We start from the raw sequence: 21321 nt of genomic DNA, 5'->3' as shown, positions 1-21321 counted from the left end.
AGGGAGTGTCACACCCGAAAGGGCCTGTGCGAGTGGGGTACATGTATAACTGGGGTTTGCGGGAAGTTTCACATGCAATTTCAGCAGGGTACGTGTATTACGGGGGTTCGCGGGAAGTTTCACACGCGAAAGGGCCTGTGCGAGTGGGGTACGTGTATAACTGGGGTTCGCGGGAAGTTTCACACGCGAAAGGGCCTGTGCGAGTGGTGTACGTGTATAACTGGGGTTCGCGGGAAGTTTCACACGCGATTTCAGCAGGGTACGTGTATTACGGGGGTTCGCGGGAAGTTGCACACGCGAAAGGGCCTGTGGGAGTGGGGTACATGTATAACTGGGGTTTGCGGGAAGTTTCACACACGAAAGGACCTGTGCGAGTGGGGTACGTGTATAACTGGGGTTCGTGTGAAGTTTCACACGCGAAAGGGCCTGTGCGAGTGGGGTACGTGTATAACTGGGGTTCGCGGGAAGTTTCACACGCGATTGCAGCAGGGTACGTGTATTACGGGGGTTCGCGGGAAGTTTCACACGCGAAAGGACCTGTGCGAGTGGGGTACGTGTATAACTGGGGTTCGCGTGAAGTTTCACACGCGAAAGGGCCTGTGCGAGTGGGGTACGTGTATATCTGGGGTTCGCGGGAAGTTTCACATGCGATTTCAGCAGGGTACGTGTATTACGGGGGTTCGCGGGAAGTTTCACACGCGAAAGGGCCTGTGCGAATGGGGTACGTGTATAACTGGGGTTCGCGGGAAGTTTCACACACGATTTCAGCAGGGTATGTGTATTACGGGGGTTCGCGGGAAGTTTCACATGCGAAAGGGCCTGTGCGAGTGGGGTACGTGTATAACTGGGGTTCGTGGGAAGTTTCACATGCAATTTCAGCAGGGTACGTGTATTTCGGGGGTTCGCGGGAAGTTTCACACGCGAAAGGGCCTGTGCGAGTGGGGTACGTGTATAACTGGGGTTCGCGTGAAGTTTCGCACGTGAAAGGGCCTGTGCAAGTGGGGTACGTGTATAACTGGGGTTCGTGGGAATTTTCACACGCGATTTCAGCAGGGTACGTGTATTTCGGGGGTTCGCAGGAAGTTTCACATGCGATTTTGCTGTCAGAGCGGGGTACGTGAATTTCAGGGGTGCGCGGTGAGTCCTACACGTGAATTGGCAGCGTGGGTCCTCCCAGGTGTTCCCTCTACACCCCCCACGGCACCTGCAGGCAGCCCACACCAAAGGGGACTACCCCCCACCCCTGGTCAAGTCCCGCAGGCAGCCCATCCACCATGGGCATGCCCCCCAGCCAAGCCACATGTCAGCTTGCACCCCTAACCACCAGCAGTCAGGGGCACCTGCCAGCAGGCCCTCACTCATGTCCCACACATGTCCCCTTGCACCCCAACCCCCAGCAGTGAGGAGCACCTGCCAGCAGGCCCCCACACATGTCCCCCTGCACACCCACCCCCCAGCAGTGCAGGGCACCTGCCAGCAGGCCCCCACTCATGTCCCACACATGTCCCCCACCACACCCACCCCCGAGCAGTGAGGGGCACCTGCCAGCAGGCCCCCTCACATGTCCCCCTGCACCCCACCCCCCAGCAGTGCAGGGCACCTGCTAGCAGGCCCCCACTCATGTACCCCAGCCCCCCTGACCCTCCCAGCATTGACAGGCACCTACCAGCAGGCCCCCACAAATGTCCCCCTGCACCTCCACCCCCTAGCAGTCAGGGGCACCTGCCAATAGGCCCCCCACTCATGTCCCACACATGTCCACCTGCACCTCCACCCCCAGCAGTCAGAGGCACCTGCCAGCAGGCCCCCCACACATGTCCCCCCCGACAGGTCATCACACTCCAGACCCATGCCCCTCATGGCCACCCAAATCCCACCCCAGTCCAAAAACCCCACATTGAATTCCCAAAGTCATGATAGAAAATACATAACCAGCATGGACATGAATCAATGTCCCTCAGACCCACGCAATGGTGACACATGACTGTGAAAAGATCAACATTGTGAAATGCACAAAACAAATGATATAAGACCACATCAGTAAAGTATATAATAAATGTGTATTCAATAATTAACCAAATGAATAAAACAAAATCACACAATAATGGAAATAATGAAGAAAAAGCTGCATGTCCAAAATATTCAAAAAAAATGTGTGAAAGCAGAATCCAAATCAATCCAAAAGAAAATGGGTCCAAAGAGTCTGTCAGTCCAACCAAATCCAAAGTGTAAAAATAAGACACATCCATTGATCCATGGTAAAAAAGAAACTTAAATGAAGTGAAATCCAGTGTTGAACTATATACAAAGTACAAATCCAGGGTCCATGAACCCAACCATTGAAAGGAAACCTACAAAAACCCTACCTAATGAACAACTATATACAAAAAGGTGGGGCATTGTCCAAGCGCCCCAAATGAAATGAAAAACAAAAGGAAACCTAACACTATTTAACTATATACAATGGCAGCGGGCTAGTCCGACGGCTCACTTCCTGATTTCCCCGGCCAGGGCATCATCGAACTCCTGCTCGATGTCCCGGAGGCGGTCCTCTTCCATGGCCCCGAGGGTTCGCAGGGACGATGACATCCGGACCTCCAGGTCCCTGTGAATTGCCTCGAGGCACTCGGCCCGCCTCAGAGCCCTTTGCATGGAGTTCTCCACCCTGACCATCGTGAGCTGTGCCTCTTCTGCCCGCTGCCACTCCGCATCTATAGCATGGCCTAACCCTGCCACACGGAAGACACTTCCCGTCCTGGGTCCTCCTGCCCTCCGGCCGATGCCTGCCCCTCCGATGTCGAAGGCCCCGAGCCATCATGGCTCCCACCTTGTTGCTGCTGCTGCTGTGCCTGTGCCCGTGCCCTGGCTCCTGCTGCCTGCACATCCTCCTCCAGCTGGGGTGCAGTTGTTGAGGTGGCCACCCCTGCTGGACGTCCGACTCCCGACTGTGGCAGGGATGTGTCCTCCACCAGCCTGGCCGCACGGTCAGAGGCAGCTCCACAGGGTACCCAGGTGATACATGGGTGGGAAGATGGCACAGAGGACGACTGGCGCATAGGGGGTTCAGGTGAGGATGGGGTCGAAGCAAGGTTCAGCAAACGGAGGAATCCGGCCTGGGTGACCTGTCCCAGGATGCTGACGTGGTCAACGAGCCATTCGAGATGACGTGCAGTCTCCCCATGAAAAGACTGCAGGTCACCTCGCATGGCCTGTTGACGCAATGCCACCCCACCCAGGACAGGCTCAACCCGGTCCCGGATAGCCACGTCCGCAGGGAGAGGAAGGCCAGTTGTTGTAAGCAAATCCCCTCCCTGAAAATGGGTCTGGACGTAGGCATCCCTGCTGGTGCGGGATGATGCAGTCACAGGATCGGGGACAGGATTACACACAGGCACCTCCGCGGCGGCCTGTGCTGCCTCCTGTCCCTGCCCCTGCACTGCACTGCACCACTGGCACCAGTGGAATCCCCACCTCCAGACCCCGTCTCTGTTCCTTGCGCGGCCTCCTCCTCCTCCACCAAACCCCCCACTAACCTGGATGACTCTGTGCCATCTTCCTTCGTCGGACCCTGTGGGGTCTCAGCTGCCCCTTTTGCTGCCGAGGAGTCCAACTCCGACCTCCGCCTCTTGGACCTACCCTCGGCAGCTGCAGCCTGGGACGTGTCACCGGACTCCTCACTCCCTGACGAGATAACAACCTGGGAGGGGAGCCGGGCCTTGCGTCTCCGGCTGGTGGTGTGATCCCCGCCGCTGTGCTCCACAGCACCCTCTCCGCCCTCTTCATCAGTTGACGCTGCAGACAGGGAGAGATAGGAGACAGGCATCAGGACACTGTACAATGGACTGATACACACATGCCAGTTGCACATGAGTGGCAGTGTCAAACTTCAGACATGGCATCACAATCCCCAACACACATGGCATGTCAACTCACACACATGAGCAATTCCACAGCCATATGGCAACAGCCAGCACCATCCATACACATACAACAGCATGAGCAGCCAAAGTTGAGCCAGACATCACATGAAACACAGGGAGTGCACTAGACATGCACACACGCCCGCCACCACACTTACATGCATGTGTACACCTCCACCAACTGTTGCAGTGATGAGATTGGCATCCATGTCACATCTGGCAATCAGTCATCTACATATCAGTGTCCCAAGCATCCATGTTGCATCACTATTGCACCCTTGTGAAATACACACACATGCACATGTACACAGTGCAGATACATGCAGCTGGAACCGACATCCATGTGTGACACCACAACCATGCCAACTTACATACACAGTCATTCAAACATGTGTGCTCACACATCTGCATTTGGCATGCAAGCTTACACACACATGCACCATCCATGTGTCTCACACATGAGAGGACTCGCATGTGTTAGCCTCACGGCCCTGTACATACACATCCATACATGGCCCTACAAAACCACATGTGCAACCTGCACACTACTGGCACACCACCACACGCACAGCTTACAATCAGTATGCATGTACACTTACTGCTCGACTCCAGACGGGTCTGCCTCTCAAGGACCTGGACGTGGAGCACTGGGGATATGTGTTCCAGGACCCTCATTTGATGTTCCGATAGGTGGCCCCGGCGCCCCTTAGCATCCGCTGCCTTCAAGAGGTGCCGGGCCTTGTTGAGGGTCCTGGACCTGAAGTCCTCCAAGCACTTCTTGACATGTTTGAATTTGCAGACTGCCATCCCTCCGCGTTGATGGCAGTCATGATGTCCGTCCAGATCCTGGTCCGTCCTTCCTTGTCGGCGCGCAAACTTCCGAAGAGGGCATCATACTGCCCCAGGACTTGCTCCACCAGGACACCAACTTCGGTGGCAGTGAAGCTGGTGGCCCTCTGCCTCTCTGGCTGGGGGTTGCCAGTGGTGCCAGATGGTGGTGTGCCCGACATGGCAACCCCAGAGGCAGGTGTGGGTGGGCAACTGGGTCCTGGGGCTGGGCTGTGGAGCGATGGTATCCCAGTCGGGAGTCTTCTGTTCCAGCAGGGGTGGACACAGCAACTGGACCCCTGCAGATGGCTGATGTGCAGGCACCAAATAGCAGGGCACGTGGGCAGCAGGCAGTCAGGCAGCAGCAGATGGCAGGTGGGAGCGTGCTCGGGGCTCTGGGGGGCAGGAAAATGGCCTTCAGGGCAGAAGCGTGGTCTTCCGTGTGTTTTCGCGTGGCCAGCTTGATACGGAGTGATTTGGCACGTGAAAATCGTGCACGTCAGCATATAATTCGAGGAAAGGACCTTAGTGCGTAAGTGCGTCAGCACACGCACGCGATTCCATTGGACCAAAGGCCCTTAGCGCGTAGGCGTGTAAGTTACATTACGCGCGCGGGCATTTCCCTCATAGCACGTGATGACAGAGCACACGTGGAAAAACTGCACGTCCGAGTGTCATCGCGTGTAATTGGATGAAAGCGCCCGCTTTTGGGGCAGCAGATGACAGAGACATGCGTCTCTGACGTGTACGTGTGGGCCGGTTTAAAAGCTGCGTGTAGGACGCCATTTCCTTGTAAGTGCTTTTCGTGGAGAGCGAGTGGGTGAAATCTGTACTTCTTGTCGGTTCACACGCGATTACTTCAAAGCGTTTCTAGTTCGTACTCCGTTACCTCTGACAGCTCTTTTCTGATTTTTTGTTGGGCCTGTTTCCTCAAAAAGAGTTAACTTCTCCTTTTGTCCTGTCTCCTCAGACAGCGTACAATTCTTCTTTTGGCGGGGGTGTTGCCAACGCGCACACGCGTGTATTTTTGACGTTTTCTTTCCAGGCAGACGGTGAGTTCCGCACGTACTTAGCAACTGTGCTTGCCCCGTGTGTCGTCTTCCCCTTCAGAGGTCATTGTAGGCTGCGTGTATTACGTGTACGCTTATTTTTGTGTTTCTGGGTGCCACAGCGTAGTGCGGGTTCATTTTTTCGCGCACGTGGTCTACGAGGGGTTGCGTGCACGTTTATTTTTGATTTTGGGCTGCCTGTACGTTGCGTGACCCGTCATCTTCCCCCAGGGGTCACAGACAGCCTTGTTAGAGCACTAGGATACGAATTTCACCTAGTATCCTACCCCTTTGACCCCAATTGCCCAGGACAATAGTTTACTGCAACTCCCATACGCACAACAACATCAGTGCCATGGCTGGGAGGCGACCAAGCGGTAAGGGAGGCAAAGGTGGCCGACCCTCAAAAGGTGGGCGTGGTGGGCACGGTAGGGGACGTGACCGGGATTTGCAGGGTGCCCCTATGCCCCCATGTGTGGAGGAACAATCAGGGACACCCATGCCCCCCCCAGGGTTGAGGGAAACGTGGCTGACACCATCCAAGCTCAGCCCCTGTTGGACCAGCCCATTGTGGCACCTGACCTGGCACAGGATGACTCCCTGGCTGACTTCCAGGTCAGCAAGTCTAGGCCACGTGTGGCGGTGCAAGTTGTCACCAATCCACGTGGATCTGGGGCAGCTATGTCATCTGCTGCCCCAAGTATGCAGGGTGGGGAGGCTGCAGGGGCAGCTGCAGCTCCATCCGCCCCAGCTCTGACCCTCCCAGCCAGGACAGTGTTAGTCCCAGTCCATCAAACTGACGTTCCCCCTGCCAACATTACCCTGCAACCAATGCCTGCATCAAGACCTATGGTCATTGTGCATTCCCACACTCCTACTACCCAGTCCACCGGTGATTCTGCCCCTACTGACCAGAGCGGCGTAAGCCACTCTGGCTCTGCTCCACCTTTAAAGAAGAGCAAGAAGGGTGCTCTGGCATGACAGGCTGAGACCCCAGACACGGCTACACACTCCGGTACCTCAAGGAAGCCTTGCTTCAAAGAACCAGAACTTGATGCACTTGTGGGCTATGTGTCGGCACATGGCCACGAAATGGTGGTGACTGCAGGGTGCAAGACCACACCTGGTCAACGTAAGGCACACTGGTAGACCATCGCCGACCGCATACGTGCCCTTGGATTTGTGAGGCGCTCAGCTGATGATTGCTACAAGCGGTGGAATGACCTGAAACGCAGAGCAAAGGACAAGCTGGCCTCAAATCATGCCGCTACTCTGGTGACTGGCGGTGGGTCTCCACAAGAGGACAACAAACTCACTGAACATGAGTCTGTTGCTGGGGCCTTCGTCACAGAGGAACAGATCCAAGGTGTGGGAGGACTACCTGATTATGAAGCATTGTCCGGTGAGTGCCCATGCATGTGTGTGTAATGCATGTGTATGTTGTTTGGGCGACGGGTTCTGATTGAGTGCCAGGTGAGGGTGTGTGTGCCTGAGGGGTATGGGTCACCCATGTGCTTCATCCAAAACATTCAGCGGCCTTGGATTTGGGTGTGACAGTATCCCTTCTGCCCACATTAGTAATTTGGCTCAACATTACGGCAGTTGCCCTTGAAGTGGCTTCTTGCAACAACATTGTTTGTATTTTTCAGTGTTCGTTCAGGCTGATTGTTTCAATTCTCCCACTTTTGCTACGCATTCCTCAGCCCTATTGTCACATTTGTGACATGCTTCTGTCATTGATGAACCCCACATTGTACCACATGTGTTACCTTGTTAGATGAATGATTTGACCATTCAGGCTAATTGAGTACAGGAATTTTTGGGGCCTGTTTGAATGTGGAACATGATAGTTGTTTCCTGTCATGTTGAAGTGACAAACCATTGATGTGTACATCGGCCTGCAATCACTGTATTTTTGTACACAGTATTTTTGGACTATGTAGCATTTTTCATCTCATCATGTCCATCTCACATGGATGGCTGACAGTATTCATTCACTGACATATGGATGTACTTGTGGAATGTACCATGGCTATGGTACATGCCATCTGTGTGATGGCATGTGTCATGTATGTGTATTGGACATGCCACTCACAGCCCAATGTGTGATGGCAGTGCTACCCAGCATGCAGCAAATGTGTTGCTGTTCCATGTAGGTGTCATCAGTGTCTGCCTTTTGGCTCCCCTTCAAACTCAGTGATAGTGCATGCATGGGAGGGTTATAGTCATGTGGGACATGTGTAAATCATGTACTGTTTATGTAGCTTGTCAGGCCTATTTGTGTGCAATGGTGCCAATGCCTGTTTCAATTTTTTGTCTTTCATGTTTTTGCAGGGGATGACGCACTTGATGCTGTTGAGGAGATGGTGCAGACCCAGGAGGAATCTCAGGCACGACCGGGCACCAGTGGGGGATGTGGTGTGGTGGTGGGTGAGAACCCAATCTTGCTGCAGAACATTCTGTCGAGGGGTGCCTCTGGGTGCACCTCCCCAGACCTCTATTCAGGTGCTGATTCGGATGATGAGACCTATGTGTCGTCGCAGGTAAGTGTTTTTGGCAGGGATTCTGTTCTGTCCAACCCACCTGTACCAGGGGTAGAACCCTCTATGGGGATGACAGTGTTGGTAAATCCGCCTTTGGCGGTTACGGATGCAGGGTCACACTCCACAACATCTGATCCTGTTCCTGTGCCAGCAGATCAGAGGGGGAATGCAGTCCTGCAGCCTCAGGCAGTGCCGGCACAGCAAGGCGCAGATCGCCTTGCCCCAAACAGGTGTGGTGCCCGCCGACGCGGTGGCCGTACGCCACCAGGCAATACCGCATGGGAACAATTAATTTACGGTATGGCAACCCAACAGGCAGCATCAGTTGAGATGATGGCTCAAGCAATGGAGAGGGTGGCCACTTCCATTGTCCCCCCTGAAAGGCAGATGGAGCTACTACAGCAGGCAACAGACTCCATTTGCCAATCACACAGGGAGGACATGTTGGCGTCCAACAGGGACAGACAGCCGGCACTGGAGACTCTACGGCAATCGATATCAATAGAGTCCCAGGTCCACAGGGAAGCCCTCAGGGTAGAACTCCATCACCTCAGGGAGACTCTTGTTGACTTTGAGGCGTCCACTAACTTGAGGACAGAACAGCAGCTGGAGCGGCTCACACGTTCACTCTCAGCTGAGATGCAGGCAACTCGGGAGGAGATCCGTGCATTACGTCTCCACACTATAATCCTCCAAAACGAGACCTTCCACACCCGCATGCTTGCTGCCATGGAGGACCATACCAGGGCTTTGCGTGGGCTGCCTCCCATAGCACCACCACCTCCTGTGGCAGCACCACCTCCTGTGGCAGCAGCAGAGGGTGATGATAGCGACAGCAGCAGTACTCTCACATTGGCATAGCCGTGCAGGCCATGAGCCCATGGAGGTGTTTTTTTCCCCAACATCCACACAGGTGGTTGTTGGTGCGCACCCTGTCCTCGGACCTCCTGGGTGGCCTCCCCCCCTGCCCCCACATGGCCATTTTTGATTTTTGATTTTTTAACATTTTATTTGCAGTGTGTTGCCTTGTGTGGCTCCCGTGGGCATCCACTGTATTCCGGCTGGGCACATGCAGGCTTGTCCTGAGTTTGGGTTAGATGCTTGGGTTCGTGAGACACACACCCCTCCTGCTTCCCGTTTCCATGGGCTTGCAAAGGGTGTGCCCAAGTGACATTGACTTACACAGTGACGTAGGACTCCCATGAGCTGTGTGGGCAGTCTGTAGTCAATACTGTGTATACATTCCTAGTGGATATTGTTGTTGAATTGTACACTGCATGGTGTATTGCTATGTGCTTATGCATCAATGTCTTTCCCCTAATTTGCAGGTTAATTCCTAATGTCTTCACAAGGCCGTCTACTTTGGAGATGGAGTTCATGTTGTAAGCAGTGCACTTGGACATTTACGTGGCAGCAGCACTGTACAGTTGGAAGTGGCCGATGTTCTGGCATGTTCAGGTTGTAAGACTACCACTACTTTAACTTAGTACTGTCATGTTTATGCTATGTTTGAGGTTGTGTAGCTGCATTGTATTGTTGGTAAGTATTTGGTCATGTGTGTTGTTAGTTCTACATTACTGGGAGCATATTGTGTGTGGGCAGATTCCATTAAGGACACTGTACTTTGACACTTGTCTCATTTTTTCGGGGATTGCTTTGTTTGCTTTCACATAGCATGACATGCCATGGTGTGTTGGGTGGCGGTGCTGGGGAGGGGTTGGGTGACATGGCACTGTTGTCATGTTGTATTTTGCAAGGGGGTAATGATTTTAGCAGCATAGAAGTGTGTCTTTTGATGACACAGCATTGGTGGTGTTTGTGTAGGTAGGGATGCACACAATGTAACACTTCCAGGTGACCAATCTCAGGCTGGTATGGTTGTGACAGTTGACTGTCCCTTATGTCATCATCATTGATTGTCAGCTGGTATGTGCCAGGGCTGTGTGCACTCCACAGGGGTGTGATTTTAGGTCAAGTAATTAGCCACCAGCTGCGTACGGGCTGCCTCTCCCCATGCCCTTTCCCCTCCCATGCGCAGCAGGCATGCATGTGGTTGGGGATGTGGGGGCACCACCATGTCCAGGGGCAGGCCCCGGCGTGTTGCAACGTTGTGCAGGACACATGCTGCCACTATGATCCTGCACACTACTGGGGGAGCGTATAACAGCTGCCCGCCAGAATGGTCAAGGGAGCGAAAGCGTGACTTGAGCACTCTGAATGTGCGCTCTACTATGCCCCGGGTTGCAATGTGGGCTGTGTTGTATCTTACCTCGGGTGGCGTGGCGGGGTTCCGAATTGGCGTCATCATGTGGGTGCTCAGAGGGTAGGCACTGTCCCCTGGGGAGGTGGTGATGGGTATCATTAGTGGGGTTGTGACATTGCTCAGTATCTGACATGCATGCATGTGCTGTGGCATTTATACTCACCGAGCAGCCATGTATCGCCATGCCACCCAGCTTCTAGGTTCCGGTTTAGGGTTGACATTCTGTAAATGAAACTGTCGTGGGTGGACCCTGGATAGTTGGCATATACTGAGGTGATGATTCCCTTGGCATCACATACTACCTGTACGTTGATGGAATGCCAGTGCTTGCGGTTTTTATAGATGTGCTCTGATGCCCTGGGGGGACGTAGAGCCACATGGGTGCAGTCAATGGCACCTAGCACTTGGGGGAAGTGTGACACCCTGTAAAAATCCTGGACGACAGCCTGCCTTTCTGCAGGTGTTCTGGGCAGGTATATGTGCCTGCTGACTGATGGGCGTGCAGTCATGATGGCCAAGACCTGGTGTAGGCAGCGTGACTGCGTGGCCTGTGACACCCCCCCCACTATAGCAGTTGTCCGTTGAAATTATCCAGTGGCCAAGAAGTGCAGTACATTGAGGACCTTATGCAGGGGGCTGAGTGCTTGGGAGTACAGGGTGGGTGATGTGAGGTCATCCTCCCACTCACTGACTAGGTCGAGTATTATGTGAGGTGGAAACCTGTACCTCCCATACACCTGGTCATCAGGCATCCCAAAAAGGCTGGTTCTGGGTGTAAAAATTCTGGGCCTGACTATCCTCCTCCTCCTGCGGTATCCCACGACCACTGCTGCTAGGAACGGTATATTCATCCTGGCGTCTGTGCTTGTTTGTTGTTTGCGTGCACTTTTATGCTGCGCGGGTCCACGTACGCCTGCTTCCTGCTGGCGTACGTGTTTCCTTATTAGCGCGTCTTTTTTGGTGCACGCATTAGCCCCGTTCGATTTCATGAATACGTGTTTTGAACGTGCGTGTGGGCGTTCCGCGCACATGCCTCCTGTACTTCCCCCGTGACGCCCACATTTTCACGAGTTGTTCCCAATTCCGCGTGTCACGCCCCCTGTTCCTCCTACTTTCGTTGTGTGCGCCGCGCTATGTGAGATTTCGCAGTGCGCTTAGCGCACGCTGTTTGGAGACGTGTGCGCCAGCATGTGCCACGCAGAAATTTGCTGCACATCCTGGGATTTCCACGCACACGGACTTCCATGAATCGCTGTGCGCGGGTTTCGCTGCGATTTTCGCATTGGCACTGCGATTCGCACGCTTTCGCTGAAAATTTCCTCGCACATTAATTCCATTAATAGGCCAGTAAAACTCTTCATATAGGAATATCTACACTTCCAAAAGGAGTTTGTGAACAGGCCCACGTCCCCCTGGAAGGCATGAACAACAGAAGGTCGAAATACCGGCAATCCCCTCCATAGAGTCCTAGCAGACTCCATTGAATGGGTATTTACCACCCTTTTCACCACCTGTAATATCCCGGTAATTCTGGGATATCAAGTGGCGGAAACGGTAGGTCAGTTTGCCGGTATCCCGCCGGAATCACCAGCGAGATACCGGTGAAGGCAAGTCAGTTTTTACGCACACTCCAGAGTGAATACAACCCTCTAGGGAAATAAGCCAAGAGATAGCTTCGCAAGGATAACACGGTTTAATTGTACAGAATACAAATACCAGCAAAGGACTCTGCTGCATGAGAACGTTCTGGTTAAAGCTGTGTAGCATCATCACATACAGTAAAAACTGGTGCCACGCAATCGTAAGCTATATCACTCCATCAATGTACAGATGGTATGTGACTCCAGCAAGATCATCACACATTGTTGTGCCTGATTTCCCGGATCAACTCATGACTCAATGGTCCTGCGAAACTCCACGCTACCATGCTACATGGAGCGACATGCAGTTCGACGTGCCTGGCTGCTTTGTAAGTCGCATGAAAGGCACATGGCAGTGTAATGGGGGGAGAGATGCACACACCGCCATGGTGCCATTGTTGTGGAGACAGCACAAAGTCCACATCGCAAAACACTGTGCCCCAAAGCATCACTAACTGAACATGACTACCAATCCCCATAGCAATGATGGAAGCTGCTCACCAATTACAGCATGCCTAACTTATAACCAGCCCACATCCCACAACATGTCCACCATCCATCATCAGACCTCACCCTCTGTAACACAATCCAGCAACATACTGTGAGTATGCACAATGTAAATGTCCGCAGCAATCCACAACACAGGACAAGCATCCATGAGAGTGCACAAATAAATTCCATCAAGGGTATATACTGCTTGGCACAGGGCCACCAGCACAGTAGCGCTGCATGTCAGCATGTAAATGATAAGCGCTGAATGACAAATAATGCTGAGACTTCTGGGAACGCTGGCAGTAACAAAATTATACTAATCACTACACATCACATGTTGATAACAAACACAGCGGAATACATCCACAGTGCATGCAGAACATCAAGGGAGTGTACACCCTGTATCAACTGGAAGACGCAACCCACACCATAAGACCATGGCACAGCACACATTGTGGCAAGGTAAAATGTGTGCTTAAAACCAGGGACATGTGCATGTAAACAACAGAAATCTGCAGGCATGATTGATAAGCACAGGTGTCCATCAGGAATTGACTAAACATAGCTTTATTTGCACCCATGCAGGTGACAGTGGCTATCCCTTGAAGACGTGGCTCCTCACCCCTGTCTGGAACCCGCAGAACAGGCACGAAGAGGACTACAATCGTTCCCATACCCGTACCCGTGTGGTCATCGAGCAGACATTTGGCCTGTTGAAGGCACGTTTTCGCTGTCTTAGCCAGTCGGGTGGGGCACTCCTCTACAGGCATGAGAAGGTGGCCAAGATCATCATGGCATGTGTCATGCTGCACAACATGTGCATTCAATGGAACGTGCCTCTGACCCCTGACATTGAACAGCAACCACCAGTTGATGATGAAGAAGATGAAGAAGATGTGGATGTACATCATCGTGGTGGCGATGCACAGGAGGGACGTGCTGTGCGCAAGTCAGTGATTGGCCAATACTTCTAAGAGACATGGGAGCTGAGGGTGCCATGAATGTGGGACTGAGGGCACTGGGTGTGGGAGTACATGGACACTATGCACTGTAAACCAATAAAAGACACATACACAATAAGGAATGTCCAGGCTAGTATTTTTTCAGGTACACAAGGGGTGTATTTAACAGTAAGAAGTAACAAGTGCTCATACCCTCCACCTCACACACACCCTCTCCCTCTTCCCCCCACAACTCCCCCACACACCCTTTCCCCCCTCCCCCCACAAATCCCCCACACACCCTCTACCTCCTCCCCCTCCCCCCACAAACTCCCCCACACACCCTCTCCCCCTTCCCTCTCCCCCTACAACGCCCCCACACGCCCCCACACACCCTCTCCCCTCCCCTCCCCCCACAACTCCCCCACACATGGTGTGCAATCGAATGCTGCAGGTGTCGGCATCAATTTCCATATTCAGGCGGCCCTTGCTACTTTTGGCCACTTCCCGCCTCTGGTGGGGGCATGTCTGAGCGCCTCAAGGTGCGCAGAGACCTGCCCAGGGGGCAGGTCTGTGTAGAGCTCGAACAGGAGCCTGTGTCCGCTTGCTCCGGTCTCGGAGCAGAACGCTGTGCCTCCAAGTCATCCGCAATTCGGCTAAGGACCTGCCTCACTGCAGACAACTCCTCGCAGATGCGAGTTGTGCTTGCCTCAATGGCCACTTTCATGGCCGCTGTGTTGTCCTGGCCCTCCTGCCTTGTCAGGGCAGCATCAGATACGAACTGTCTGACTAGCCCTGTCAGCTCCTCCTGGCGCTGCTCCATCAGTGGCATTCGCTGCTCCCCATCCCGGACACCAGTGGAGGTCGATGCTGCATGTGGCAAGGGTCCCAATTCATGTGGGTTCTCTGTGGGGCTCCAGCTCCCTGGCCCTGGCTCCCCTCCAGAATACCCCTGTATGCTGCCATTGGGGATGCTGATTGGGGTGATATGGGGTGATGGCGGGCGGCTGGGTGTGCTAGGTAGGTCTGATGACACGTCCTCCACAGGGACACATACCTGGCTTTGGCTCTGTACCTCGTCATCACTCTGGGGTGCCGTGGCAGCTGCCTCCCCGACAGAGCTGTTGGCAGCAGACAGGGCCCCATCGGCCACTGGCTCCTGTGCAGTGGATACAGCTGTTGTGGGCACTGTTGCTGTGACACTGGCCCTTAGCCTCCCCAGTGACTTTGCATCCTGTGGTGCCTTCGCCTTCTGTGGCAGATGTGCCTTGCCTGGGCCTTTTGACGTAGAAGGCCTGTTGCCATCTTCCCTGCCCCTGGCCTTCTTTCTGGGAGTAGTTGCTTGCACTGCAGAGTCCCGGGCCTCACTGTCAGTATCTGAGCCTGTGGGTGACCGAGAGAGGGACGGCATCAGTGATGGTTCTACATGCATCATGCATACATTTGTATTGTTGTTGTTCTACACACTTGAGGGGATTCGGTATTGGAGTTGTGACATTCAGGTTGCTTGCTATATGGGGGGATCATATAGGCATACGTCAGGTTCAAACATGTATGAGGTGGTGTCTGCTGTGTGACATGCCTTTCTGTTGTGGAATGCGTGCAGTGTGACACATGCCGTTTCCATGTTTGTGGGGTGTGTCTCAGGTATGGCATTGGCATGCTGCATGCATGTGAATGTGTCAGTGCTGAGGACGGCATCCAGGCAAGGATGTGTCCATGTGTGTGTAATGGGCCATGCATTGCCTCATGGCACAGTCACATTGGTGGACTATCATCATACTTTGCATTACAGTGTTTCCTTAGGACACTCACCTCCATCTGCCAATGACATGGCTCCATGTTCCATTTTGCCAACACTTTCTATCGACTAAATGCTGATTGTGCCGGCGCAGGTTTCTTTTCAGCTGCTTAGTTTTATTGGAGAGTTAGAGCCACCGCCAGTAGCCAGGCCCTGGCTCCAGTTGGCCGACAAGATATTGCGCACTCTGAGGCGCAGGTCGTCCCAATGTTTTCGGACGTCCTTTGCTGAGCAGGGGGTGTTGCCAACCGCACTCATTTTCTGGGCTACTAGCTCCCAAATCTCATTTTTTTAGCTGTGCTGCTCTTTTCAGGTCATTTGCAAAGGCCACCTCTGCATTTTCAGCCAGAGTGTCAGCAAGCATTGTCAGTTCTTCCTCCGAGAACTACTCCTTCCGCTGCCGGGATGCCACTTTCTTAACTTCCTTTGGCATGATGCTGGTGGAGTAGAAGATGTTCTTGTGTCGGATTGTGGCTCCAGGTCCTGTGTATCGAGGATGGCAATGGATTGTGTTTTTCAAGATGGCCACTGTGCCATTTCCCGTTCTGGCGCAATGACGTTACTTCCGGTTCCTCTATTAGCGGCCGCAGCTAATTGCAGACCCATTGATGCCGGGCCCGTTATTTAGAGGTGGACGGCGGCGGAAGGGCTGTCTGCGATTTCCATGATGCCGCTAAGGGGGGGGGTTTTGGGACTTTTGCGGCAAGCAGGTACTGTCAATACCGGCATGCTGCTCCACGCGTGCACGCATACTCGTAATCGGCCGCTGTTAGCAGCGTCATTGTTACATGGACACAGTATTTCCTCCATGCCAGTAAAAATTGTTTTTGCTGCAAATCTCGTAATGACCCCCTGTGTCTCTGAGCGATGCATCCCAGTCTTTGCATCTCAGAAATGGAATGCCTTGCCACCAGCATTGAGAGCGGAAAACTCTTATTTGGTTTTCCGCAAGCATCTAAAAACTTCCCATCTTCGATCATGACCTGAAGTAACTTTTCTTGTGCCAACTGTCCAATCTATTTTTTTTTTAAAAGTATTTTATTAGTTTTTTGAAATAATAACGAAACAGTACAAACTTGCAACTGTAATAATAAGAAAAAATAAAAAAAGTAAAAATAACATAAGAACAACAAAAACAATAACAGTCTACATGTGGCATTACATATGGGGTATGAGGTGACAAATTAAAATAAAGTTCTAGTGTTTCAGGAAGTGAGGGGGGACAGTTTCAATTAACTTTTTCTCTGTGTTGGTGTTAGCAATCAGTTTCTGTAGGACGCTGTAGTTCTTCAGGGAGGCTTGTAGTCTGCATTGAAGCGCATATCGCTCAGGAGGACCTTCCAGGAGTCCAGAGTGCCGCTTGTGACGTCTCCGCTGGTTGTGATTCCGTCTTGCCAGGCCCTGGTTTCAGCAGCCGTCCATCTCGCCATTTCGTTCAACCACCGTGCATGCCGGGGGCCTGCCGGAGTCTTCCAGGCCATCGCTATAGTTCTTTTTAGCAATATGCATGAGATGTCCATCAGTTTCACCGCATGTTTGAGTTTGCTTGGTCTAGGGTATATTCCTAGTAGGCATTCTCCGGGTGTCCAGTCGTACCTTTCCATTCCAGCTTCTATGCAGGGTTGTTTAGCTTTGGACCAGAGTAACATCACTTTAGTGCAAGTCCAGAACATGTGGATCATGTCTGCCTTGTCGTTCCCGCACCATGGGCATGCCGGGGATACTTTCTTGTTGAATGAAGCAACCCTGTGGGGAGTCATGTATGTCCGGTAGAGGACATTCAGCTGTATTTGTCCGAATCTGGAATTCCGCGACACTTTCTTGGGGTATATCAATGCTCTTTCCCATTCCTTGTCGGTAAGTGGGGATTCAAGATCTGCTTCCCATCTCGCCTTCAGTGCCTGTCCTTTGGGATTAGGTTTGTCGATAAGCTTGTTGTAAAGTCTGGAAACTGGTCTCCATCCATCCGAAAGGTCGTGCAATTCCTGTAGCAGCGGGTCTAGGGTGGGTTCTTCTGGCCAGCTGTTCCACTGCTTCTTGGCGATCTGTTTGATCCTATGGTACCAGAGGAACTGGCCCTTGGATAGTCCTTCAATGTCTTGTAGCGACTTGAAGTCCCTAAATTCCCCATCTGTGAACAAGTCTCTCCATGTGTATATGCCTGCTTCCTCCCATCTCCTTGGAGTGGGGAGTTCCGCCTCCGTTTTGCACACATACACCATTATGGGGTTATCTGGAGAGTACGGATGTTTCACTTGCCTTATGTGGCAGGTCCTGGCCCATATTTGCCTGCCAAGCCTAACAACCAGCGGGGTTTCGGAGAGTAGCTGAGGAGGGAACCATAGAGTTTCTTTGGGGATTAAGTTTGTGGGAGACTGCCTCAGTAGTCCGAATTCGGCCGATGTTTCGTCTGACAGCCACTTCGTGATCTGACTGAGCTGGGCAGCCAAATAATAGAGCTGGAGATCTGGGAGTTTTATTCCACCTTCTTTATGTGGGAGAGACAGCGTGGCCAGTGTCAGTTTGTGCCTGCGGGGACCCCACAAAAAGTCCTTAATAATGGCCTCTAGAATCTTGAAGAAGGGCGGGCGAACGTAGTGGCAAATGTTGACAAAGAAGTACAGGAATCGGGGAAGAATTATCATCTTTGCAATCGCCGCTCTGCCCACCATTGACAGTGGTAGTTTGGACCAAAATCTGATAGATCGCCGAAGGCTGGTTACTGCAACTACAGTGTTGTGCTCGTGCGTGAGTTGCGGAGTGTGGCCCAAATTGATTCCTAAGTACCGGAACTTGTCAAGTTGCCACTTTATCCCAGTAGGCGGGAGGTCATTTTCTGCAATGCCCCATAGTCTGGCTAGGGGGAATGCTGATGATTTGTGTCTGCTGAATTGTATTCCTGAGTATTTTGCATAATTGTCGAGTACCCCTAGTACTGTTGGTGCATTGGCCTCGGGGTTCCTCAAGTATAGAAGTACATCGTCCGCATATAATGAGATTATATTGTAGACATTGCCCACCTTAATGCCAGCATCAAAAAACTGTTGACGGAAATATATGGCTATCGTCTCCAGACCCAGTATATACAGCATGGGCGAGAGTGGGCACCCCTGTCTCGTGCCCCTTTGTATTGCCCAGGATCCGAGACAATTCTGCCTGTTTTAACCCTGGCCATTGGCTAATTATAAAGTACCTGGATCCATCTAATGAAGCCCCCACCAAAACCGAAGCTCCTTAAAACCTCCACAAGCCACTCCCAGTAGATGGAGTCGAAGGCCTTGATGGCGTCGAGTGACAGTATCGCCAGGTCTTCCTCACGGTCATGGGTTTCGGCCATGATGTGTTGTAGCCTCCTTAGGTTGGCTGTGGTGTTGCGTCCTGGGACAAATCCATTTTGGTCTTCATGGATTATGGATCCTACCACTCTAGCGAGTCTGTTGGCCAGTATAGAGGTGAGAATCTTACTGTCGTAATTTAGCATGGCCAAAGGTCGATAAGAATCGCAATCGGTGGGTGACTTGTGCGGCTTAAGCATGGGGATGATTATAGTCTCTTTCATGGTGTTGGGCAGGATACCATTTGTGTAGGCTTCCTGATAAACTTCGTGCAGGATGGGGGTGAGAATGGGTTCGTACATTTTGTAGAACTCAGGCGGGAGGCCATCAATGCCGGGGGCCTTGCCATTAGCGAGCGACCTGATGGCCACTTTCACATCTTCAGGCGTAATCTCTAAGTCTAGCTCCTCTCTCTGCTCTCTGGAGATTTGGGGGAGGCCTATCTCCTCCAGTGTTTCTATTAATTCTGCGGTGGGCAACTGGGATTCGTGGGCATACAATTTAGAGTAGAATTTGGCGAAAGCTTCATTGATCTCCATTTGCGTCTTGTGTGATACTCCTTCCTCGTCCCTTATCTCCGTTGGTAGGTGTTTGGGGTGTTCTCGCTTGCAGAGCCAAGCAAGCAATCTACCTGGTTTGTCCGACTCACTGTGGGATCTGGCGGTGTATGTTGCAAAGTCAAATTTCTCCAATCTGTCCCATGATTCCCGTCATTTTTTACGGGCTGTTTTCAGGTTCTTCTCGATCTCTGGGGAGATGTCAGGGGTGGACACCAGGCGTGTGATCTCTGATTCTTGAGCCTCAAGAGTCGACTGTAGTTGTCTGCGGGTGCCACCAGCTCTTGATATGATTTCTCCCCTGGTAACCACCTTCATGGCCTCCCACAATGTGCTCCAGGTAGACACCGATCCCTTGTTGATTTCGACATATTCCTCTAACCTCTCTGCGAGGTCCTCTCTGAACTCTGGGTCTTCTAATGCCGCGGTGGGCATCCTCCACATGGGGATCGGGGGTTTGGGTCCCCTTAGTTGCCATTGCATGACCAGCGGGGAATGGTCGGAGATAGATCTCCCCAAGTATTCTGTGGATGTAGCCAGTGGTGTTTGTTCCTTATCGACAAACAAATAATCAATTCTTGTGTGGACGCTGTGTGGGGCTGAGTAGTGTGAGTAGATTCTGGCTGCTGGGTGTTGTACTCTCCAGATGTCTACCAGATTAAGTTGGTCGAGTATTTCCTTCAAAGTGCTAGATGCGGGATTGCTTGGTTGGGGAGGAGGGCGTGATCTGTCCATACTTGTGTCCATGACGCAGTTGAGGTCTCCCCCCCATATGAAGGTTCGACCTCGGTGGTGTGCCAGTTTAGCGCTCAACGCACTTAGGTATGACGGGATTCCCTGCTGTGGAAAGTATGTGTTAGTGAGGCAGATCGGGGTCTGTTCTATGGTGCCCACATTGATACGTATCTTCCTTCCTTGTCGGAATCCCATCCTTGTAGCTGGAAAGGCACATTCGGGTTCACCCATATTAGTACACCTCTCGCATATTTGGAGTATGGAGACCCTCTCATAGTCCCTTCCCATCGGTCTGCTAATTTGGACATAGCGTCCTCCTTGAGATGGGTCTCCTGTAATATTGCGATCGAAACTTTCTTCCTCCTGACGTAGGACTGTACGCGATTCCTTCTGAAGTACGAGCCCATTCCCCTCACGTTCCATGTCATCACGATAAGTTGTGACGCCATCGGGACAGTGTTTCGGTTTCAGCATGGGGTTCCAACCCTTTGGCCTGGTGGCACATCGAACCGCAGGTGGCGCTCTGCAGGCGGGGGGCCCCCGGAACATGGACTCTTGAGTCGTATCTTGCCACCATCTTGTATTTTACCAACATTAATGATGCGTAGACTGCGAAACTAATAAAACTAACAACATAACTCAAACTGGGGCGCATAGCGACTACAACACTGTCGCGGTGCTCAGGCGCTCTCGAGCCGTCTGAACCCATCTGGGAATCGGGCGCGAGCTGGGTCGGGTGATGAACTGGCCCTATTGGGTTTTTTGCTGGGGGTAGGGTTGGTGTGAGGCGGCAGGGCCGGGCGAGGGCCGTTTCCTTAAGTCAAACTGTTGATTGGATTACCTACTGGAGTCCGGTTGCTAACGGTTCTTTTGCACTTTATGGCCTCATGTAGGCGGTACGAAAGGGCTCAGGGATTTAGTCTACTTTCCGAGGGGCATCCTTGCCGTCAGCGAAGTTATTGTCTTCTAGCCACATGTTGGCCGCCTCCGGGTTATCGAGAAATATCGTTCGCCCATTATGAACGACTCTTAGGCGCGAGGGGTAAAGTAACCTGTATTTGAGGTTCAGTTGGCGAAGCCTTGCTTTGATCGGGACGAATGAATTCCTCTCCCTCTGTACTTTCTGAGTGTAGTCGGGGTATATAGTGATTTTAGCGTCCCCCCTTTCGATAGGGCCTATTTCCCAGGAGTGTCGTAGGATAGTTTCTCTATCTTGA

Source organism: Ambystoma mexicanum, chromosome 4q (assembly GCF_040938575.1).
Source record: "Ambystoma mexicanum isolate Mex_15411 chromosome 4q, UKY_AmexF1_1, whole genome shotgun sequence".
In the NCBI taxonomy this organism is placed as follows: domain Eukaryota; kingdom Metazoa; phylum Chordata; class Amphibia; order Caudata; family Ambystomatidae; genus Ambystoma; species Ambystoma mexicanum.
The sequence above is the reverse complement of the archived record's forward strand: the minus strand, read 5'-3'. Positions refer to the sequence as shown.